The sequence below is a fragment of the Spermophilus citellus genome (assembly GCF_964194105.1).
Source record: "Spermophilus citellus genome assembly, chromosome: 1".
Classification (NCBI taxonomy): Eukaryota; Metazoa; Chordata; class Mammalia; order Rodentia; family Sciuridae; genus Spermophilus; species Spermophilus citellus.
Genome location: NC_138182.1, coordinates 44,703,918 through 44,726,015, shown reverse-complemented (window position 1 = coordinate 44,726,015; position 22,098 = coordinate 44,703,918). Strand labels below are relative to the sequence as shown.

Below are 22,098 nucleotides of genomic sequence, written 5' to 3'. Positions count from 1 at the left end.
GCAGACATCCTCACAAACCAACCAAGGAGAATGCACATGGAAAGTTATAGAAGGCCTCTAATCGACAGTAGTAAGCCCTTGAAGAAAATGGAAAAGAAAATTAAACAGTGAAGGCACCAAGATGAAGTTATACATCCTTACACGGTGTTTGGTGGAACCGCGCCTACATGCATCATACACGCCATAAACACTTGCTGCTTTATTTACCAATTTTCTTAGGACTAATGTGGTTGTAGAAAATGCTGAAATAAATTTTTATTCATTTTCATATTTTACTGCCTGTCATCATCTAATAAATCCAATGTTGACAGAGCCAATGTTATCCCTTGGCCATGGGACAGCCTAAAGCCCCATGCCAGGAGCACAGATGCCCCCGTGGGGCTGGGGCAGCCTATAAGTAAATGTTTCCAACCTGCCTGCAGCACAGGCTTGAAGAAGGCCTGGGCCTGACCCACAGTCAATACCTACACTGTGGCCTTACAGCTCTACACAGCACTAGTCCAGGGGCTTAGAAGAATTCAGAGCTCCTAAACTGTCCACTTATTCCCAGGAGGAAATCTGCCCCTGGCTTTTGCCTCTTTTCATCAGGACCCTTCCTCTTCCTTTTGTGGAAGTAACCACAGACAGGGACAGAATGTACTAACCCAACTGGACACAAAGTTTTCCCCAATAAACATCCCTAAAGAATAGATCATTTAAGTACTTCCTTGAGATCAGTATCTTAATATTTCATCAACACCCAAATCTGAACACTCAGTAGATAACTTCTAATAATTTTGAGCTGAAGAAGCATAGAAACAGGAGAAGATGCTCCACGGGCAGATCTGTTACAGGACAGCACTTACAGACTGAAGGTAGGGAATAGAACATTAAATTTAATAAGTGCAAAGTGATGCAGCTGGAAAGGAAGAATAGACCCGCTCAGTATGATTTAAATGGCCCTGAATTAGCTGGAAATATATCTTGATGTACTGATAAAGGACTCATGTAAATTGGCAGTTCAGCCTGTGATGCCAGCAGAGAAGGCAGGACTGCTCCTACAGAGGGCTTGGGGAGGTTTGTTGTTGTAGTTTTTTGTGTGGTTGGTTTTTGTTTTCTTAAGCCCACTTTCTATTACTAATAAAGGAAAAGTCTTATCCCTGTTATAATGTTGCTTAATTTGGACTATCCTAAAACTAAGAGTTCACTGAGGATAGTAAGAGTCAGCATGCTGCCTCCCCACCTCTGGTAACTGCACTTTGCTTGTTCAAACTAGTGACCATGGCTGTTGTGTTCTTAGTCATTCACACACATTCAACAAATAATAAGCAGCACACACTATGCTAGATTTTAAGGGTATACCAAGAGTAAATACATTCCCTTCCCTTAGACAGTATTCCAGTTGAGCTGTGTGACTCAAAAGATGCTGAAGTCCTAACCTTCAATACATGTGAATGTAATTTTATTTGGAAATAGGACAATGATAAAGATGATAGAGTTAAGATAGGTCATTACAGTAGGCCTTGACCCAACATGAATGGGTACTCTTATAAATAGGGAAAATTTGGACATAGAGATAGACACATAGAGAGGGAAGGCAATGTAAAAACAGATGCCATCTATAAGCCAAGGAATTCCTAAGGCAACCAGAAGGTGGCCTGGAACAGCATCTTCCTCACCCTGAGAAGCAAAGCCACCAACACCTTGATGTTGGACTTCAGCCTCCAGAACTGTGAGACAACACATTTCTATTACTAAAGCCAATCAGTCTGTAGTACTTTGTTAAGGTAGTTTTAAGAAACTAATATCAACTGGCTCAGAAAATAAATAAAACTAATAACAAAATTGGCAAGGGCAAGAGAACTCACAGTGTAGGTCTATCTACACTGTTTTGGCTCAATTAATGGAGCCAGATTTGGGCCCTACACCACTGATCAACACCATCTACAATAGTTCTATAAAGGTGATCAGAGAAAAAAAAAGATGGTTTCTTTCCTAAGGAGCAGATTGACTCAATGGAGACAGTTTAATCCTCTAAAAAGATGGTTAGAAAGCCCTAAAAGTTAATGGAAATTAATCATGGTGACCTATTTGGGCAAATCAAAGTTGTGAGATAGGCATTTATTTTAAAAGAATATGCAAAGGAAATTTAGAAGGATCACTTCAGATAAGGAGACAGAGATAACACTTTAATTAGAAGCCTTCAATATTCACATATTTACATAAATTTGAAAAAAAAGATTTCTGATAAGGGAATAAGATGAACAATAGTAACTGTTCTATATTAACTCTGTAGAAGTTGCCAACAGATCTCCTGTGACTGGTCTTGTTTCTTTTCTGGTTGTTTGCAGAGGCCCTGTTGTAGGTACTTTGTAGATGCTCCCTAAATGCATGTTAGTTCATGATGTTTAACCATGGGCTCTCTGAAGCACAGGCATAACTTGAGTAAGGGAATTATGTCAGTAGTATAATTAAGCCAAATCAGTTTTCATACAGTGACAACCTGACATTAGTCCTGCTTGTCATTTGTGCCACGCACACAATCCCTTTACCTGAGCATGGTGAACAATCTCTTCTCCATATGTTATAAATATGATAGCATGCTGGCTGCAAAGGACCTGTAAAACAAAGGCCATCTTGTTAGAAGAAACTTCAAACATCAATTTCAAAGAGCTGATTGAACATATGTAAGCAGATGCAAGGTTCACTTGCAGAATTTGAGCTGAACATTGCCCTTTCCATTTCTAGCCATTCCAACTGAATGCCCTTGCAGAAGGTCTCTGCATGGTGCTAACCTGGTAACAATCAATAAATGTGAAGGTCTCATCATAAACACAGCCTTTGAACAGTCAATCTTCCATAGAATATCTCTGCGTTAAAAGTAATCCTTGTTGCTAAGGTAGTTACACTGGGGCTAGTGCTGGGTAGCCTTCCCATCTAAGAAAGCCTAAAGAAATAAATCTGTAAGTTAATCAGGGCAGTATAACTCACAGTGCCATTCAAGTCATTCAAAAGAAAATTTGGGGGCTTACCAAGATCAGATATACTATTTTTAAGTGTGGGAAATTCTTGCAAATTTCCAAGCTGAAATGAGTTAGCTATTTATATTTTTGTTCAGAAAAATCTGTTGTTCTGGAAACTATAAAACACACCTGGATATTTTCAAATTAGAACAAATCCCAACTTAATTTTCTGGGAACTATTTCAAAGCCTTGTTTCTCAGAGCATGGTCGACGGACAGTATCATCTCTAAGGAGACCTATCACCAAAATCTGCATTTTAACAAGATTCTTTAGATGGTTTCTAGTGCAGTAAAGTCTGAGAAGCCTGGTTTGAAAGTGCATCAAGCCTGTGGTTGCCAGGATCACAAGTAACAGATTGCTTCCAACTTCAAGACTATCCTCTTGTATTCAGAAGCTAGTAGCATCACAATCCTTTCATTATAGTTGTGTGAATCTGGGATAAATATCTACTAAACTTTCTGGAAGCCCCTTACTACTGGACAACTCCCTTTTCTTTTCCATAATATGTAGACCAATTGTAAATGAATATCTGAAAGTATAGCCAATACTAGAAGAATTTATTTTATAGTCAAAAGGCCAGCATTATGGATACTGATGACAGATATCATTCATTCCACAAATAGGATCTCAATAATAACAAATACTGTGCAAAGACCCCAAAGTAGACAAACACAAATTGTGACATGGCTAGTAGCTCTAACAAGAAGGGACTGCACAGGAAACCAGGAATAATAATGGGCACTGGTGTCCCACTTAGAAAGCACCTGACCCAGACCTGGCATACTGGGAAGGTTTTCTGAGCTCAGTCTTAAAAAAGACTAAGGAAAGATAAGATCTTTCAAGAAGCAGTCCACTTACAGGTACAGTGAGTGTGGCACTGGGTTAGTTAGGGCAAGTAAGCAGTCCAGCAAAAAAAGAGTCAACTACCTTGCTTCAAAAAAAAATAGTAGTTGTGATTTTATAGAATTTTTTTTTAGCTGCTCTGGATATTTGTATGCATGAACTTATGTAGCAGCCCTTAAGAAAGGGTTTTTTTTTTTTTTTCTTCCACTTTCCTTTTAACTTGCCTACCTGTAGACAGGGAGGAATGGAAAACATCAAACATAAGAAGCACTGCCTGGGAAGTCAGCTGCACACGCCAAGGGGGCAGGGATAACAGAACTGTGCCTCCACACTGGCTATGCGATCATGCAGAGTGTCAATGAGCAATACAGGGACCATAAAGAGAATTGCATTAAAGTTAATACAAAAGTCAGGAAAATGTCTTCGGCAAGGGACACTGGCTATTTGGCAGATGCACTGCTGGGAGCAATTGAAGGCTCTCAGTGTGACCAAAGTGGGAGCGCCCCTTTCTGTGGTTCTTTTTCTTGCATTTAAATAGTTTTTATCCTGTCTCCTTCCCCCTCACTTATCCTTGTGATTTCTTTAACTCATTTTCCTTCTCCCTTATGGCCTCCAGTGCCCTCTGTTCTCCAACCAGCGCTCTCCTTCCCTCCTTTGTCGCACTCTACCTTTGTGTGCAGGAGACAGGGAGAGGAGGAAGGACCAACAAACATCTTCCTGCCCTTCCATACGTTCCTTCCATCTTTACCCTTTTCTTCACTAACATTCCCACATTTATATTGCCCTCCTTGATGCCCTTCCCTCTCCCAGAGCAGAATCTCTGTTATTAGCATAGAGTCAGTGTTCCCAAGCACAGAGTTTGGAAACCACAGAATAATGCTGGACTCCTCTACAGCTCCGGTGTAATACTGGAGTTCTCAGATTCTTCTACCTATGTCAGGTCATTTAGGAGAATGCTTTCAAAAAATGCAGTAACCTGCCTGTTTGGACACCAATACCATGGTGTTTTTGTTACTATAGCTCTGTAGTATAGTTGAAGACTAATGGAATAGAATAGAAGATACAGAGACAAACCCACATAAATACAATCATCTCATACTAGACAAAGGCACCACAGACATACATTGGAGAAAAGATAGCATCTTCAACAAATGGTGCTGGTAAAACTGGAAAATCCATATGTTGCAGAATAAAAATAAACCCCTATTTCCTACCCTGCACAAAACTCAACTCACAGTGGATCAAAGACATAAAAATTAGATCAGAAATCCTGAAACTGCTAGAAGAAAATATAGGCCTCACATTCCAACATTTCAGCTCAGGAATGAACATCCTTAGCAAAACTCCTAAAACACAAGAAGTAAAATTTTAAAATCAATAAACAAAATGGCATCAAATTTAAAAGCTTCTTCACATCAAAGGAAACAATCAAGAGCATGAAGAGAGAGTCTATATAATGGGAGAAAACCATTGGTTGCTCCTTAGGAGAGAAACTACACCTCAGATAAGGCATTAATTTCCAGGATATACAACAAACTCAAAAAGCTTAACACCAAATAAATAAATAAATGGGCAAAGGAATTAAGCAGACACTTCTCAAAAGAAATATAATATGAACAGTCAACAAGTATAAGAAAAAATGTTCAACATCCCTAGCAATTAGAGAAATGCAAATTAAAACTACACTGAAATTTCATCTTATTCCTGTCAGAATGGATATTACCAATAATAGAAGTAAAAAGTAATTACCTTGCCGAGGATATGGGGAAAAAGGTTCACTCATACATTGTTGATGGGTCTACAAATGGTGCAACTACTCTAGAAAGTGGTATGGAGATTTCTCAGAAAACGAGGAATGGAACCACCACTTGACCCAGCTATCCCACCCCTGGGTATAAATTCAAAGGATTTAAAATCAGCATACTACAATGATGCAGCCACATCAATGTTTATAGAAGCACAATTCACAATATCTAAGCTATGGAGCCAACCTAGGTGTGCCCTTCAACAGATGAATAGGTAAAGAAAATGTGGCATATATACATAATGAAATATCACTCAGACATTAAGAATGACTTTATGACATTTGCCAGTAAATGGATGAATTTGGAGACTATCATGCTAAGTGAAATAAGCCAGTCCCAAAAAAAATCAAAGGTCACATGTTTTCTCTGATATGTGGAAGCTAACTCACAATAAGGTGGAGGTGGGGGGGAGGGCTGAAATTCAGTGGAGGAGAAAAAGGAGAATGAAGGGAAGGGACGAGGGATGTCATAAAGAAAGTTAGTGGAATGAATCTGACATAACTTTCCTATGTACATACATGAGTACACCATAGTGAATCTCACCATAAAGAACATCCACAAGAAATTAATATAAGAAATACTATGGGTAAATGGCAGAAAGATCAATATAGGGAAGAGAGTAGTGGGTGGAGAGAGGAAAGGGAAGTAGAAATACTGGGATCTGAGTTAGAACAAAAGTATGTCAAAATGCTTTCTACTGTCATGTATAACTCAAAAGAACCTATTAAAAATAATACAGTAACCTAACATTTTCTTAGCATTTTTAAAAACATAGAACTCTGGAATATTCAGTTGCCATACTGAAAAGGAATAAAGATGTAAAATACACTAGGCAAAGAGTTTCATTCTCTCTTTTGTTTTCCCTAAATGCCCCTAAGTGCATTCCCTCTTTCTCTCCAACCTGCCATGAAACCAATCCTTTGTTAGTCGTTTTCTTCTTTGTGCAGATCCCCAAACCCTCTCAGAATGACTGAAACATGCTGCATTACCAGCATAAGCCAGATGAATGATGCAGGCAGGAATTACCGGAGAGCTTCTTGACAAAGACACAACGCAGCACACAAAAGGTCTCATTCAATGCCCCATCAGGAAGTCTTATAAGTTTAGCTTAATAAATATATGGAGATTATTGCAACATATAAAGTATCTGGTACTACTTCCCACATAAAATATGCTTAGGTAGGACTTTACAGAGCGGGCTGTGACCTGGCAACACAGATTCTTCAAATTCCAGAAAAGCAATTTGGTTTTCTTCAGGTATTCCATGCTTTTATATTCAACCTGTGAGCTATCAGTAAAACTTTGTAGGTAAATCTGGTTTGCCACCTTTTTATCACATCCCCTAGATATAATACATGCTCCCTGGCATACAGCATATGTTCCCCAAGTATCTGGTGAATAGATGAGTTACGTAAACAATCAACCATCCAACCAATGTGAAGTCTAACACACAGAAGTCCTAGCTGGAGGAAACTGTTATCACACACTGAGGGACTTTGAAAACTTCCCCTAGGTTTCTGACACTGTCGTCTAATTATAAGGTCAACATAGAATCTCAGAGGTAACTTGTCTCCAAGCACCAGAATGTGAAGAGGGGCTGCTTTTGCCAGGGATACTGCACAGTCAGATGTGATAACTAACATTATAACAGCAAATGAGGAAATAGGAAAAAAAATCAGAAAAGTGGACAAGAGTTCTCAAAAAAAACACAATGCCCTAGACAAATTAGTCAATCTTTCTGTTTGTTCCCAAGGTTGCTTGTACCTACCCCATTATCACAGAATGTCTTGTCCTACAATTATGCTCTTTCAGAGGCTTCTGAGTCATACTGGGAAGTAAAGACCTCATCATGAAACACCAAGATTTCCCGGGCAAGCAAGAAAAAGCCTCCAGAATGGACTCACTCCACAGGCCAGGAACAGGGTTGGAATTCTACCTTGGATAAAGGAAAAATGAGCCATGACCAGTTAAGCTGTGTCTGGAAAAAAAAAAAAAACAAAAACAAGGAAGCCCCATCTCTATGGATTCACCTCTAAATTCAAAGACCAGGTCAACAGTTTCTCAAAACAGGGATTGCAAGTCACCCCATGGAGCCAGACTAGAAATTTGTTATTTATTGCTTTGATTCTCTTAATACTTTTTTTTAAGAATCTATTTCATTATGTATCACCAACAGTGTTCCAGAAATTGGAATTCACTGAAGTTCAAAACTATCAAGAGTTTTGTGTTTCGTTTTTTTTTTTTTTTTTTTTTTTTTTTTACATTAACACCATTAATATCGCAGGACTGGGATGATTGCCTCTCTAGAACACAACTCCTTAGGAACCTTTAGAGCATCCTGGGTTAACCTGCAACACCACCGCCTCTAACTCTGTAGCCAGTTTAATAAATGCCCTGAACTCACCTGAAGAGGAGTCAACCCATGAAGAAAAAACTTTGACAGCCCTAGCACATTTGTGTTTCAACCTAAATCTGACTTAGGCTCAAATATCTAAAACCCAGTAGAGGGAAAAGAAAAATAAAAGTAACTATTAATGGGCTTTAAGACATGCTAGCCCAAAATATGGCACCCTGGCTGGCATTTGAGAAAACAGGAGAGGCAAATAGGTCTTTGCCGTGTCCTCTTACCCTTCTCCCACAAAGCAATTCACAAAATTTGTGAGAGATTTTCTTACTTCTCCTGAAGCAGATCTTTATATTCTCCTGTGGGAGATACCCTCCCTACATGCAAAAGAAAGGAACCAAAGACAAGTGATACCAAGAAGAATCTGAACACACTGGCCTTGGTAGATGTCATGCTTCACTCTCATCCCTCCATTATTACTATCAGATCAAATCCACCTTGTCCACAGTTTAATAGGTTCTTCAGGTCTTCATTTCCTTGCAAAGCCCCCCTTCCCATATAAAGCTCAAGCAAATTTCTATGTTCTCTCTTGCTGTCTTTTGTTAGAGTGGCCTCAGCCACCAACCTAGGAGGTATAATAAAAATACATTCCCCGCCCCCCTGCACTACTTTTAAGCAATCCCTAGATATTACTTCTACTAGTATGTCTGTATATAAAAAGACCTAAACATTTTCTAACAATCAACAAACAGGGTTTTCTACTAAGAAGGAATTAGAGAAAAGGTGGTATGTTTTAATCTTTTTTTCCTTAAATTTCATTTTCAGCTTTCCAGCAACAAGGTTTCCATAAAAATAGCAGCTTCATAATTTTGGTGTTATCCAAACATCATTATAAGTCATTTCCAGAAAGAAAAAAAACAGTTGCATTTGCCGTCTGCATTCACTACCTAAAGTTCTACGGCTGTTTTTGTGCTGCAGTACCAAGGGCTGGCAAGGAGTGGGGGGACATCTGTTATCTCCTAAAGCCAGCTCTCTGAGTGCCCTTTCCCTCTGCCATTCATTTTCAATAGCTTTTCTAGATTGATTCTCTGTTCACTTTCACCAGCACTTTAACTTCTTTAGATTTCTTCTGTCCTCATCTCACAAACTGTGTTTTTAGGAAGGATAGAAAATAAGAAAATACTTCCTTCCACAGTGTGTGTGTGCATGTGTGCAAATGATTTCCAAATGGGAACTCAAGATCAAATAGTCAAATACCTCTTGCAGAAGAATGAGAACAGACTGATTGAGTGGCCCTCACCACCACTTCCACTGCTTACCAGAAAGAGAGAACCCAGGGATCGACTCCATCCCTAGATCCAGCCAAGCCCTCTTAAACAAAGCTCCTCCTGACACAGGAACTAGGTGGAAGCCTCCAGAGACATCACCTCCGTATTTTCATAGTTTACAAGGATAAAGCAATCACAGCTTCAGTCCTTCATGAATAAAGCCTCTTTAACATTTTAATGAGAACATTAACTCAGCTTCACTTGGTTTGGACTTCCTAGAAAGACTGTTAGCCTTAGAGAAAGTTTCTTTAAAAACCAATAATGAAATTGCAGGCTTCCCTCTGACCCACAGGGCATGACTGGGCCACAAGCACTGGCTGAATCATCTCCCTCCTGAACTAGCCCTTAATTTTTTGATAAAAGACTACAGTTTGGTCAGTGAGTGAAGACATCTGAGGCAATACCTTCCTCCGGGTGATGTTTGTATGCTTGTGTGTACTCACTCATTTTATATCAGCCTTGTCTCCTAATTCCCCTTTTATGTTATACACAGCTTTGAGTGCAATGTATGACTTAATAAATGTTAAATCACACTTTTCTGTTATTTTCCCTTAATCATTTTCTACAGCCTCTGTTCTCTCTCACAATGTGACTGATTTCACCAAGGCTACCACCCTGCCATTCGCCTGGAGGCCCATTAAATTCAGCAGGCAGCCAACAGAGCTTCAGAAGCCAAAGGTGAACAAGAAATAATTCCCAGACTCAGTGACTTAACATGAATTTCTGACTCATCCTCTGAACAAAATCCAGAGCACAGTGAATGAAAGAGTTTGTCACCTTGAAAACCATGTAGGAGAGAAGAGTAAAGCTCAAGGAAATTAATATTCAAGCCATGTGTGCATTCACCTCTTCAAACATTTGCTGAGCCTACTATGCAGCAGATACTGTTCTAGGTACTGGGAAGAAGAGCCCAGAAAAATTCAGACCAGACCCCTAGTCCCTCTGAACTTATGTTCTAGTGGGTGAGAGAGGTGATGAGCAGGAAAAATAAATAAATAAGAGGGCAACAAGTGCTATAAAGAAAATACAACAGCCGTGATAAGAGAATCTTATTAAATTGGATGGAAATTTAAAGCCAAGCCAAGCAAAAAACTATAGCAGAATCCTTAAGGTCATGAAAAGACACAGAGGAAGCATGGATGCATATTACTAAGCAAGAGAAGCCAGTCACAACAGGCTCCATATGCTAAGATTCCACCTACATGGCATTCAGGAAAAGTCAAAACTATAGAGACAGCGAAAGAATCAGGGGTTTCCAGGGGCTTGGGGGAAGGGAGGGATGAACAGGTGGACCGAAGAGGCTTTTTAGGTCACAGCTACTCTCTATGACACTACGGTGTTGGGTACATGACATTATGCATTTGTCCAAACCCACAGACTAGAAAACAACAAGAGTGAATCCACACATGAGCTTTGGACGTTGAGCAATAATGCTGCATCAATGTATGTTCCTCAATTCTAACAAATGCACCACTCTGGTAGGAATGCTGATTGCAGGGGAGGCTTATTCAACATTGGGGGGACCTGGGTAATATTTGGAAAACCTATGTACTTCCCATTAAATTTTGCTTCAAACCTAAAATTCTTCTTAAAAAAAAAAGTCTATTTTTTAAATGTTTAAGGTATAAAAAAAGTGCTGGGTCCAGCTCTGCTAGAATCTAACAAATGGGAGCACATGAGCTGGCATGAAGGTACACCAGGAAGGTCGTGGATAGAAGTGTGACTTTCAGTTTAAAAGCTCCAAGAAGGCATTGAAACATTTCAAATAGGGTTAGTCTTAATGTTTTTACATTTTTGAAAGTTCACTCTGGCTACTGGGTAGAAAAGAGATTATAGAGAAGCAGACCACAGAGGCTGCTGATGGTGGGAGTCTGGGTCAAAGGAGACTGCATTAGAAGAAAAGTGGAAGAATTTGAAAGATGTTTTTAAAGAACAGCTGACAGAATTGGTGATGGATAAATTGAATGTGAGGGATAAGGAGAAAAGAGGAATCAAAGGCATTTCTGAATGGGAAGAGACACCGTGCACTGATAGGAAAATGATCCTTCTTGAAGACAAGCTATGAAGACCAAAGAGGTGGCATATGCCATATTGTAGACCTAGGGATGAGGGAAGTGATAGGCATATTCAAGTCCACCAAAAGAACTCAAGTTCAGCTTGCTTAATTTCTACCTCAATGGAAACAGCAAACGCATCTGTACATACACATGCACATGTAAACACATTATTTTAAACACCATTTTTGCAATGCAGAGAAAAGTTTAAATCATTGCAACAATCTTTCAAGGAATAGAGAGAAAGGATTGTTGCTCTTATTGATGTCCTGATTACTATGCAACAAACATGAGGGCAAATGAGGTGACCAGTCTCACTGACACAGCAAGCCATCACACAACCAGAGCAAGAAGAGCGATCACACCATCCTCACAGCCTCTGTGCACCCCCCAGAGCACCTCCCAGGACACCTGCAGGCACTGCTTGGATCTGAGAAAATACACTCCTGAGGAGGTAAAGTTTTTGAGGTGCTGCTCTTACCTTTCCTTTGCCTGATCCCATCACAGATGCTAGTTAAATAATCCACAAAATGGATTATGTAAAACAAAAAAACAAAATCAATGGCATTAAAGCAAACCTTACAGACAGCAAATCAAATATTAAAGTGCAATGTGACACAGATTTTTAAGCATACATTTTAATTATGAGCAACATCGCACAAGCACATCAGAAACCCTCCCCAGGTCCACAGAGGCAGGATCCCTTATAATGGGAAGGGCTCACTAACCTAAGAGTATTGTTGTATGTGGCCGCCTCTGGAATTCCTCATCAATTATTTTCTCAAAGAATATCAAAAGCACTAAACAAATTTTAGGGAAAGAAAAAACAAAACCACTAGAACCAAAGAATCACAGCCCTGGTCTCTGTAACATTATTTAAGGAAGTAAAATTTAATTAGATGGGATTACCTCTGAAATAACACAGATCTTACTTAGAGAAGACAAGCATCAAGGGCAGGCCTCAAGATCCTGGACACACTATCTAGTCTGCACACCACCTGTCCACCTTTTAAAAACAGGCTTCCAGTTCTCACCTGTCAGGCACTTCCTCAGGCATCTTGCACCCTACCTCCCCACAGTTTGCATACTGACAGAGAAACAGTGAGGGGGTGTCCACCTCTGTGTTTGGCCCTGTGAGTCATACATTTTTGTTCCTACTAAATGTGGGTTGTTTGTTTTCTTGTTGATTTGCAGACTTCCTCTCTGCTGTTTTTCTCTAATATTTTCCCAAAGGCCCCCTTCCACTGTAAGCACAGTTCCACTAATGGGCAACTGGTGACTTCATAGGATGACAGCTATGGGTTCCCTCAGGAAATGAACTGAGAACATCCAAAGATGGTCCAGGGGAAAGGAGTTTGAAATGCCTCATGAGCTGCACCCTAGCCTCTAGGCTAAAGATTTAAAATATTACCTTCAGGACTAAGCACCTGGGGGTCATGTGTATTAAAACAGAGTAATTTTCATGCACTATTCATGATCCTGCTTTAATAAAGGCATTTTAAGTGATATGCTCCTAACACACACAAGAACAGAGTTGATAAACATGTGGGTCACCCTCTGAAACTGCCCACAGGGCATCACACCCTGCCTTTCATCCAGGCCCTGTCTCCCTGTGTATTCTGCTCTTTTTACTGCCTGAATCCTTTGCATTCTTAACTCTCTTTTCCCTTATCATTAAAATGTTCTTCCCTTTTTGGTAGTGTGGTGATTGTAGTTTGCCAAGGGAGTACAGGAGACAAAGGTGGCAAGAGGAAAAGCAAACTGGGCATGACTCAGAGGGGACTTGACCCAGAGAGGATGAGGACAGGCTGAGGCTGGAGGCCTGGAGAGCAGACAAGCACGGGTGGGGAGTAGCCCAAAGGAAGCAGACAGAGACCAGGGAGGACCCAAGGAGGCGGCCTTCGACACCACTGCAAGACATCTCAGGGTCACTCCAGAAGCTGGAACAGAAGGCTGCAGGATGTCAGTGGCATGACCAGCCACTGGAAGAGACAAACATTGAGTAGTCAAGAATAAGGCAAGCGCTGACACACTTTTCCCTTTATTCTCAAAACAACCTCTCTCTAGAGCCCTATTTCTCTTCTTCCCTTCACAGCTTGAGCCCATGTCAAACGCCCTATTATCCTCACTTGACACCTGACATAATGAGGTACCAATGATCACAGTGAAGATCCTGAAAAAAATGTTTATAAAATTACACACTGTAACTCCCTCTCCAAAGCATTCTTCAAATCTATCATGTCTTTTAATTCTGACAACAATGTGACATAAGACTATTAAATAAATCCAGGTCCCAAAGAGACTCAGAATCTTGTGCAATTCCACAAAAGTGAGAGAATCTACATTCAGATCCTGATGTTATCCTTTTTTTAAAAAAAAAAAATTTAGTTGTAGATGGACTCACAATATCTTTATTTATTTTTATGTGGTGCTCAAGATCGAACCCAGTGCTTCACACATGCAAGGCAAGCACTTTACCACTGAGCTACATACAGCCACAGCCCCCAGTCCCTGATCTGCTGATGTGAGGTCCTGTGACTTCCAGAATACATCATTAGACTATTTTTTTCTCTTATTGTTTATACAGATATCCCTGGCTTATAGCAGTTCAACTTAACAATTTTTTTGACTGTACAATGATGTGAAAGTGTTCCTTGTAGAATTTGTACTTGGAATCTTGAATTTTGATCTTGATATGTGTTACGATCCTCTCTTGTGATGCTGGGCAGCAGCAGTGAGCCTCAGCTCCTAGTCAGCTACAGAATCACTCCAGTTTAGCCACTGCTCCTTACCCTGTCACCTCGCTATGGTGTTCATTAGGTGAGTGCACTAAATGCATTTTCAACTTAAAATGATTTTCAAATTACCATAGGTATACAGTGACACAACCCTGTCATATTCAAGGATTATCTCTACTACATATTCTACTAATCAAGACGTCTCTACTTCAGACTATTTGGTAGACCATTTCCTTGGAAATCTACAAGATGCTACAGTAAATGCTGCACATAAATAGCAAGGAGGCTGGAGAGGGAAAGCTACCATCTTGTAAAGGGTTGGGGAAGAAAGCTTGCCTTCAGTTCATCATCAGGATCAATATTACCAACATAGCACCAATATGCCATTATTTTAAAAAATCAATTTTCTAACTACAAATGATTTAGTTTATTCTTATAGCTAATCACTATTTTTAAAAATTTAAAAGAAATTTTAAAAGAAATTTTATCCATCTAAAATAACTGTACTGAGACATTAAGCTAAAATATAAGTCATGTGGTTTTATCAAGTACCTTTGTTATGTATCATATTATCCTATCATTCATAATTTCTATTAATTCAGATCTGCCTCTTCTTATAGAGTGTGGCATTAAATTGGTTTTCAAATATTTGTTTGGTATATGGATTCATAAATAAATGAATCCATGTGTGCATAAATTAACAATAGCAGTCAATGTGAGCATCAAATAACACTTACGTCAGGTAGGATGGGCCAGCTCTAAGCTTAAAAATCCCACAGATTCAGGTCTAGTTGTTTGTCAGTCATACTGCCTCTTTATTCCAAGTTTTCTCCATGAATGAAATGAGGATAATACTGAGTACCACTCAGGCCCAAATGAAGTTACAGACTTGTTATGTGATCAAGATTACATATGTTAATGTAGGTTATTTATCTCCCCTCACTTGCTAGCTCAAATTTACCATGACCCCTTACAAAACATCCACCTTAATAAAGGTGTCTCAGTATACAAAACCTTATTGTAAAAGTAATGGCTAAACATCAGGTTTATTTACAATGACACTCAATTTCCCCCTCTACTAGCATCAAACTTATCTATTTACAGCCTAGAGATAAGTTGTTATACACACCAGGTGTTCAATAAATTTTGATGACTTTGGAATAAATATCCCAGAGAACTTAAGCTCACTCTTTTAGGCACCAATACTGTTTATATTTGAATGCTTTCAAAATATATTATACCATTAACCACTACCCTATAACAACAGTAGGTGGGAAAAAAAAACTTTTTTTTTTGCGGTCATCAACATGAAATTAGACTTAGCACTAATTTTTATCTAGATTAAAAAATGATAACTCCTAGAATTTTTTTAAATCCACTAGATTTGCCCACAGTCAATTACTACTGGAAAGGATCTCAGATTGCTAAGCTATGGTCCTTCCTTTAATTTCTACCTGTGGTCAGTACCTTCATCCCTTGAGAGATGGGAGACATGGGGAATGAACAAGATCAATTCCCTGTCATCTTCAAAGAATTCACCAAAAACACTTCACAGCCATTCCTCATCTGTGGCCTCATGACACACAAACTGGTGTGAGTTGACAAGACAGCCTCTAGTCCAAGGAAGACTGCTCTCTCCCTGAAGTCTCATACATAACAGCTCCTCAAAAAAACATTTACAAAGTGAATTAACAGAGTAAACAGTATACAAATTTTGTAATTACTATTTCCTATTTGTAGGCTTTTGCCTAATCCATGGCTAGGACTTGGGGCTGTACTTCATCTGCATCTGCACAGTAAGGCATGTGGGTTAAATTATCCCAAGATCCTTCCCAATAGTAATCTTCTATACCCTGTGTTTGTAAACACATATATATGTTTCAGATGATAGAGCTGCTGGAAATATGACCACCTGATAGGCGAGGTACTGGTGGCTATAATGAACAAACAATGCATCCTATGCCCTCTAATATGGATATCCCATCAAGAAGGTATTATCTTTATTCCGAAGCAACGAACAGAAAAAGAATTAGCTCTCTTATTTCTTTCTCTCAGTACTAATACCATATATAAGGTAGAAATATTGAACTTAGAGTGTAAACATATTGATCCTTTTTTTCTGTGTCAAATGTTGTTAATAAGTGAAAAACCCTCATATATCTCAAAAGAAGTCAACTGAGTTCAAGCAAATAAAAATCTTAAGGAATTTTTTTCTAATACCTAAATACAGTGTTTTCATTGACCCTTTGTGTTCCTAGCTATTTCTTCAAGTGCCACCTGATTCCTATATTAATTTATTAGCACATCTGTTTAAATAAAACTAGTTTCAGTCTTTGCAAAGAAATTCAATCTGATTTCCTTAAACTAGTCTAAATTTATTAAACTGAAACTTCTAAGAATTCATGAGTTTTCCACTGAAAAAAGTGGATACTTTGCCTTTCTCTCTCTCCCTCCCCACCCTTCTTTTAACAGATCTGCCAATAGAACCCTAGGGAACTCTACCACTGGGGCACAATCCCAGCCCTTTTTTATTTTATTTTGAGACAGAGCCCCCTTAAGTTGCCTGACTGGCCTCAAACTTGAAGTGGTCTTCCTGCCTCAGCCTCCCAGGTAGCTGAGATTATAGGCATGTGCCACCATGATGGCTGGAAGTAGATACTTTCAAATAACAAGTCAATTATATGTTAACTGCACACCTAGGAAGGCATCATAAGACTGTTCACCAGAGACCAGAGTCAAAGGAAACCATGGACAGTTGTCTCCCAGTAGGAGGGAGTTTCTTTAATTCAATTCTACACAAATTCAAAGTATACTTCCCTCAGACACTATACCTATTCTAATACGGATATGAACATGAATAAAACATGTAATACCAGGTATAAGAGCAGTGACATTAGAAAATGACTGCCCATGACTGAATCCCAACTTTACCCTAAAAAAGATATAAAACTTGGGTAAGTTACTTAGCCTTCCTGATTTGGTATCCTTATCTGAATAATGGTGAGGGTTATAGTGTCAACCTCATAGCATTGTTGTTAGGTTAGCATTATTAGGTAAGTTATTACTTCAAAAGCATTAAAAGTGGTTCCTGGCACACTATGTATCCGTGTTAGTATCATCCCAGTTATCCTTATTGTGAATATACAACCCACGGCCTAAAAACAATTCATTGTTTTCTTTTTAATAAACTTGAAACTGTAACAGATCCTAGGCCCTTCAGTAGATGAGTGGATAAAGAAAATGTGGTATATATAAACAATGGAATATTACACAGCAATAAAAGAGAATAAAATCATGGCATTTGCAGGTAAATGTATGGAGTTGGAGAAGATAATGCTAAGTGAAGTTAGCCAATCCCAAAAAACTAAATGCCAAATTTTTTATCTGATATAAGGAGGCTGATTCATAGTGGGGTTGGAAGGGGGAGCATGGGAAGATTAGACAAACTCTAGATAAGGTAAAGGGGTGGGAGGAGAAGGGAAGGTGTATGGGGGTAGAAAAGAGGGTGGAAAGAGATGAGCATCATAACCCTAAGTCTATGTATGAAGGCACGAATGGTGTGAACATACTTTCTATACAACCAGAGATATGAAAAATTGTGCTTTATAGGTGTAATGTGAACTGTAATGCATTCTGCTGTCATATATAACAAATTAAAATTTAAAAGAATGAAATGAAAGGACAAAAACATACTCAAAAATCATTTTTTTCAGATTTAATCAATATTCCTGCATCTTCCCTGACAAATCCTAACTATATCATTGCTCAGAGAGGTAAAAATAGAGGTGAGTGGAAGTGGAGAGAGATGATGTAAAGAAACAATCACATGAAAGAGGGGGGGGGGACACTTCTGGGTTATACTGAGCCACGAGAAAGGCAGGAGAGGATATAGGGAGGGAACACCTACCCTGCTCCTCTCCCTTCTCTCCCAAGTAAGCCCTTCCTCATGCACTGAGCTTCCATGCTCATCTTCTCCTAACTATTTCTGTGCATCTCCTTCTACTGTTTATACTTTTTTTTGTAGAAAATTAGATGTAGAAAGGACCTTAGAAATCACTTAATCCAATTTTCTTTGTTTATGCATGAGAAAAATCAAGAGCCAGTGAGACAAAGACTCGCCCCCAGTTGTACAACTCTATAATGGCACACACAAAATTAAAACTGGACTCCCTGAGTCTGTGCTTTCTCCCTTAGAACAACAAAATGAATATATTTACCAAAATGTAGTCTGGCTGGCCCTTATCCCATTTGGCAGATATATAAATTTTTCCCTTGGGAAGAAAATCTTGGAGAAATATTTTTAAATGAATTAGTAAAAATATTACTGTTTTTAATTTAATAAACATGTTTTATTATTAACTTCATTGCCTGCTAAGCCTGAAATTAGGTTTTTCTATGCTTGGGCAGGTCCTGCCTAACCAATAACAGGACAACCAGATTGCAATTAAACAGATATTCCCACTTGGGCCATCACACACACACACACACACACACACACACACACATACACACACACACACACTCATTCATTCACACTCACACAATATCAAGGGCATTTAATCAAAACAAAGTTCAAGCCCATTCTTATTGTCACTAGTCTAGCTTATGGTAGGAGGAGGAGGTAGTGAACATTTAAGATTAGGCTCTCCTAATACAGAAACTTGATTTATTTTCCAGAGGATGAACAACTTTCTTGCCATTGCTTCCTGTGCTATTTTTACCCCAACAGCAAAAGGCAGCTGATGGAATATATTCAACAAGCCTTTGCATCTGGTTTCTGAATGTCTAGAGCATGCTTTGTCCAAACCAGGTACGTGGCATCCTAAATGGGCATCATTCCTTCCTCCCAGGATTCAACTGCATAGCGGAAGACTGAGGTTCAGAAGCTAGAGCCTTTTTAATAATGTATTGAAAACAGTCTGTTTTTCTGTTAACATAACTCAGATCCTTAAGATTAAGAATCCAACTAAAACATTTTGAAAGAGGTAGGGAAAGTCCCTCTCTCTCCTCTTTCATGTGTTTGCTTCCACTCTCCCCTGTCCTTATCCCTGGCCTCAAGGGAATATCCTTTCTCTCCTCTCATTCACTTCACCATGCAGGGTTTAGACAGTATGAACTCATTGTGATGAAGGGAAAGGTTTGGGCAGTCTCTTCATAGTTGTTTAGACTACAGGAACTTCTGATTCTGGACCACTAAAAATAATTCCCTTCCATTGTCCAAAGAAGTGTTTACTTTTTGTGAATGAACTTTGCATAAAGCTAGCTTATTAGAACTACATTTGGTAAATATTACTTATGTGGCTCTGTCCCTGACTACTATTATGTGTTTTGTTTTTCCTTTTCTCACACAGGAGATGCAGGCTGGCTACCATGGGCGGACGCAGTAGTGGATGCCATTCTCACTCATAGGAAATTCAATAATAGGAAAGGCAGTACCCATTGTTACAAAAAAAAAAAAAGTAAAAATCAAGTGTTCAAAGCTCAAGAAGAGTTGAGGCAAGATGTGAAAGTTTCTAAGGAAGGAAGGAAAAAAAAATTGCTGCATCCTCCTACCCTGCATGCCAGCCAGCAGCAGCAGCTCAGTCTCTCCAGATGCCTCTCAGAAAAAAGAAATGCCACAAATGTAACAGGAGTTGAGATCCTGGGGGAGCCAATTAGATTTAAGCCGCTTTCAAAATTCTGTAAAGAAAAAAAAAAGCATTAGAAAAAAACTGGCACTTGAAATGACATTTTACATGTTCGGCTTAGGGCCTGTGGAATACTACTCATATAATGGCTAGTTGTCATGCTTATAAAATAAACCTTGGGTTTTTAATAGAACTGAATTACTAGCTAGTAAAACAAACAGCTTCAGAAGGAGAATGTGGCACATCAAATCTAATAGGTACCTCAACCTTTATCTTTGGAACTGTCAGCCAAAACAGGACGAATTAGGTCAAGGTCAATGGCAGATGCTTGCTGAGAAACTCTACTTCTGTGGCTGACTGCTGTGCACTCTTCTGAGGTTCTTACAACTATCCAGCAAATCCTTGGTGAAGGGGGCTGCACAGCATGAGGTATTTTCAAGCATCCTACCTCCCCCACTAGCCATGGAGCTCCTCAGTGGCCTCCAGATAAATCTGTGACAGGAGATGCTAGGGTTGCAGAAGAAGGCATTAGAGTATCTCCACAGTTGCAGAAGTAGGCCCAGGGTTTTAGCTGATGATGGGAAGAGGGAACTGGTGTCCCTGACTCCTGGATCTCTCCAGGCTCACTAAACTAATGCAATAGTGATTTCTGAGTTCAGTATATCCTCTCCTAATTAAATGCAAAGCAGTATATCAAAAACAATAGAACCGAAAGACAGAGATTTAAAAGTAGACCAACTCCAATTAGGTTTCTGAGATGGTTACTCTTCCTTCCAGGATGAAGCAGTCACATTTCCATCTCCAAGGATGACTGGAGGCTCAATCAGACAACCCCCTTAAGTCATCCATTCACTCTTTCACCATCTCTTTAATATAGCATGGAAGTAATTATGTCTAGGAAGCTAACAGAGAGGTCAAGTAAACATGGTCTCTTAAAAGCATTTCAAGGCTATATGTTCTAACACGTAGGTGAATATTATGGCTGTATTACCTCAACTTATATTTCCCACTAGAAAGAATGGTTATTTTTCTGCTTCTGGCAAGATTGTTGTCTCAACTACTCAATCATTTATTATTAAAGATGAAAAAGACAAATCAAATTTGCCTCCACAGAGATCACCCCATAAACTAATGAAGATGCACATCTGTGCAGGAAGTAACCTCACCTGCCCAAATTGGATTATCTATGGGGTCCACCTTAAATGTCCACCAACTCCATGAGGTTGTTCCAACCAGAAGTAATATTACACTCTCTTGAACACCTAGGTCCTTTTCTCTCTTCAGTTTTAGACATTGATATATTTGTCATATTGTCCTCTTAAATTCTTGGGGCAATGTCATTTTAATGCCTGGTAAAAGTAATACATGTCACAACATGTCAAATTCCTTACTCTTGTGTGGTAAACAAAAGTATCTCTGTTATTAAGGAATCCAAGTGATTATGAAGGACTTCCCCTAGCCCTACTTGATGGGACACTATAAATGAAGCAAATAAAAGCATGTTTAAAGTAAAGATGAAGATGAGTGAAAGTCTGAAGTCTCGGGATGTTTCCTAGCACTGATATGTAAAATACAGTATATTCTGATGAACTTTTGAGTGGTCATGAAAGGAAATTGGAACTCCTTTTAAAACATCATCATCAATCCCCCCAATAGCACCTCTAATCCCACACCAGTGGTTATAATGATTAGGAGATAATATCTTTGTTTTTGAGGCCTTGGAACTCCTCTGAGGACTACCACCCTACAGAGAACAGGTAATCTTCAGAAGCAATTGAATTCCCATGTTTGCATTTATCAGGCTGGATGATATGAACTCTTTAGAGAGAAGGGAAAAAGAAAAGAGCTCAATTGAGCCAATGCTTCTCCATGCATAGTAGCTACAGTCAAGCTGACAACCTAAGTCTTTCCATGGATTTTTTGGAATGATATTTTTTTCCTAGATTATTACAAAATGGGAATGTATATACTATAATCAAACTAGTATATATACACATATGTACATATAAATCATGATCATAGCTAAAAAAATCAAAGAAATAGTATTTAGGATGTCTCTTTAGAGGTGATAGTTTTTAGATATTACTATTCCTTAAGCATGTGCTTTCCTTTTGGCCTCATTGTGTAAATCATGCTGCTCTTCCTTAATTTCCCAGGATCCCCAAGGTCATTCTCCACGGTGTGGTGTTTGCTTTAAATACAACTTGGTGCCAGAGAGTCTGTCTCAGCTTTCGAGTTCACTCGGATGACACTTTCCCACACTGTGTCTCTTCATATTTCCCTACATCCAGATCTAGTCTATCTGCATTTTCTGCAAGAAGTTTCTCTCCCCAGTAATTGCATACTGCCTCTTGTAT

General features: G+C 39.1%; 1 protein-coding gene across 5 annotated transcripts in view; it reads right to left on the bottom strand.

The window, feature by feature from the left end:
* Window positions 1–22,098, bottom strand: part of ENOX1 (ecto-NOX disulfide-thiol exchanger 1) — a 549,814-nt gene that overhangs the window by 438,225 nt on the left and 89,491 nt on the right. For 2 of the 5 annotated variants that reach the window (XM_081287121.1, XM_081287126.1), the window contains exons 2-3: window positions 19,668–19,793; window positions 2,532–2,597 (exon numbers count right to left, since the gene is read on the bottom strand). The exons of 1 other annotated variant lie outside the window; for it this stretch is intronic. The gene's annotated coding sequence lies outside the window, so the exon portion shown is untranslated. The remainder of the gene's footprint in view (window positions 1–2,531; window positions 2,598–19,667; window positions 19,794–22,098) is intronic. 2 more of the 5 variants (XM_081287123.1, XM_081287122.1) reach the window with 2 other exon arrangements.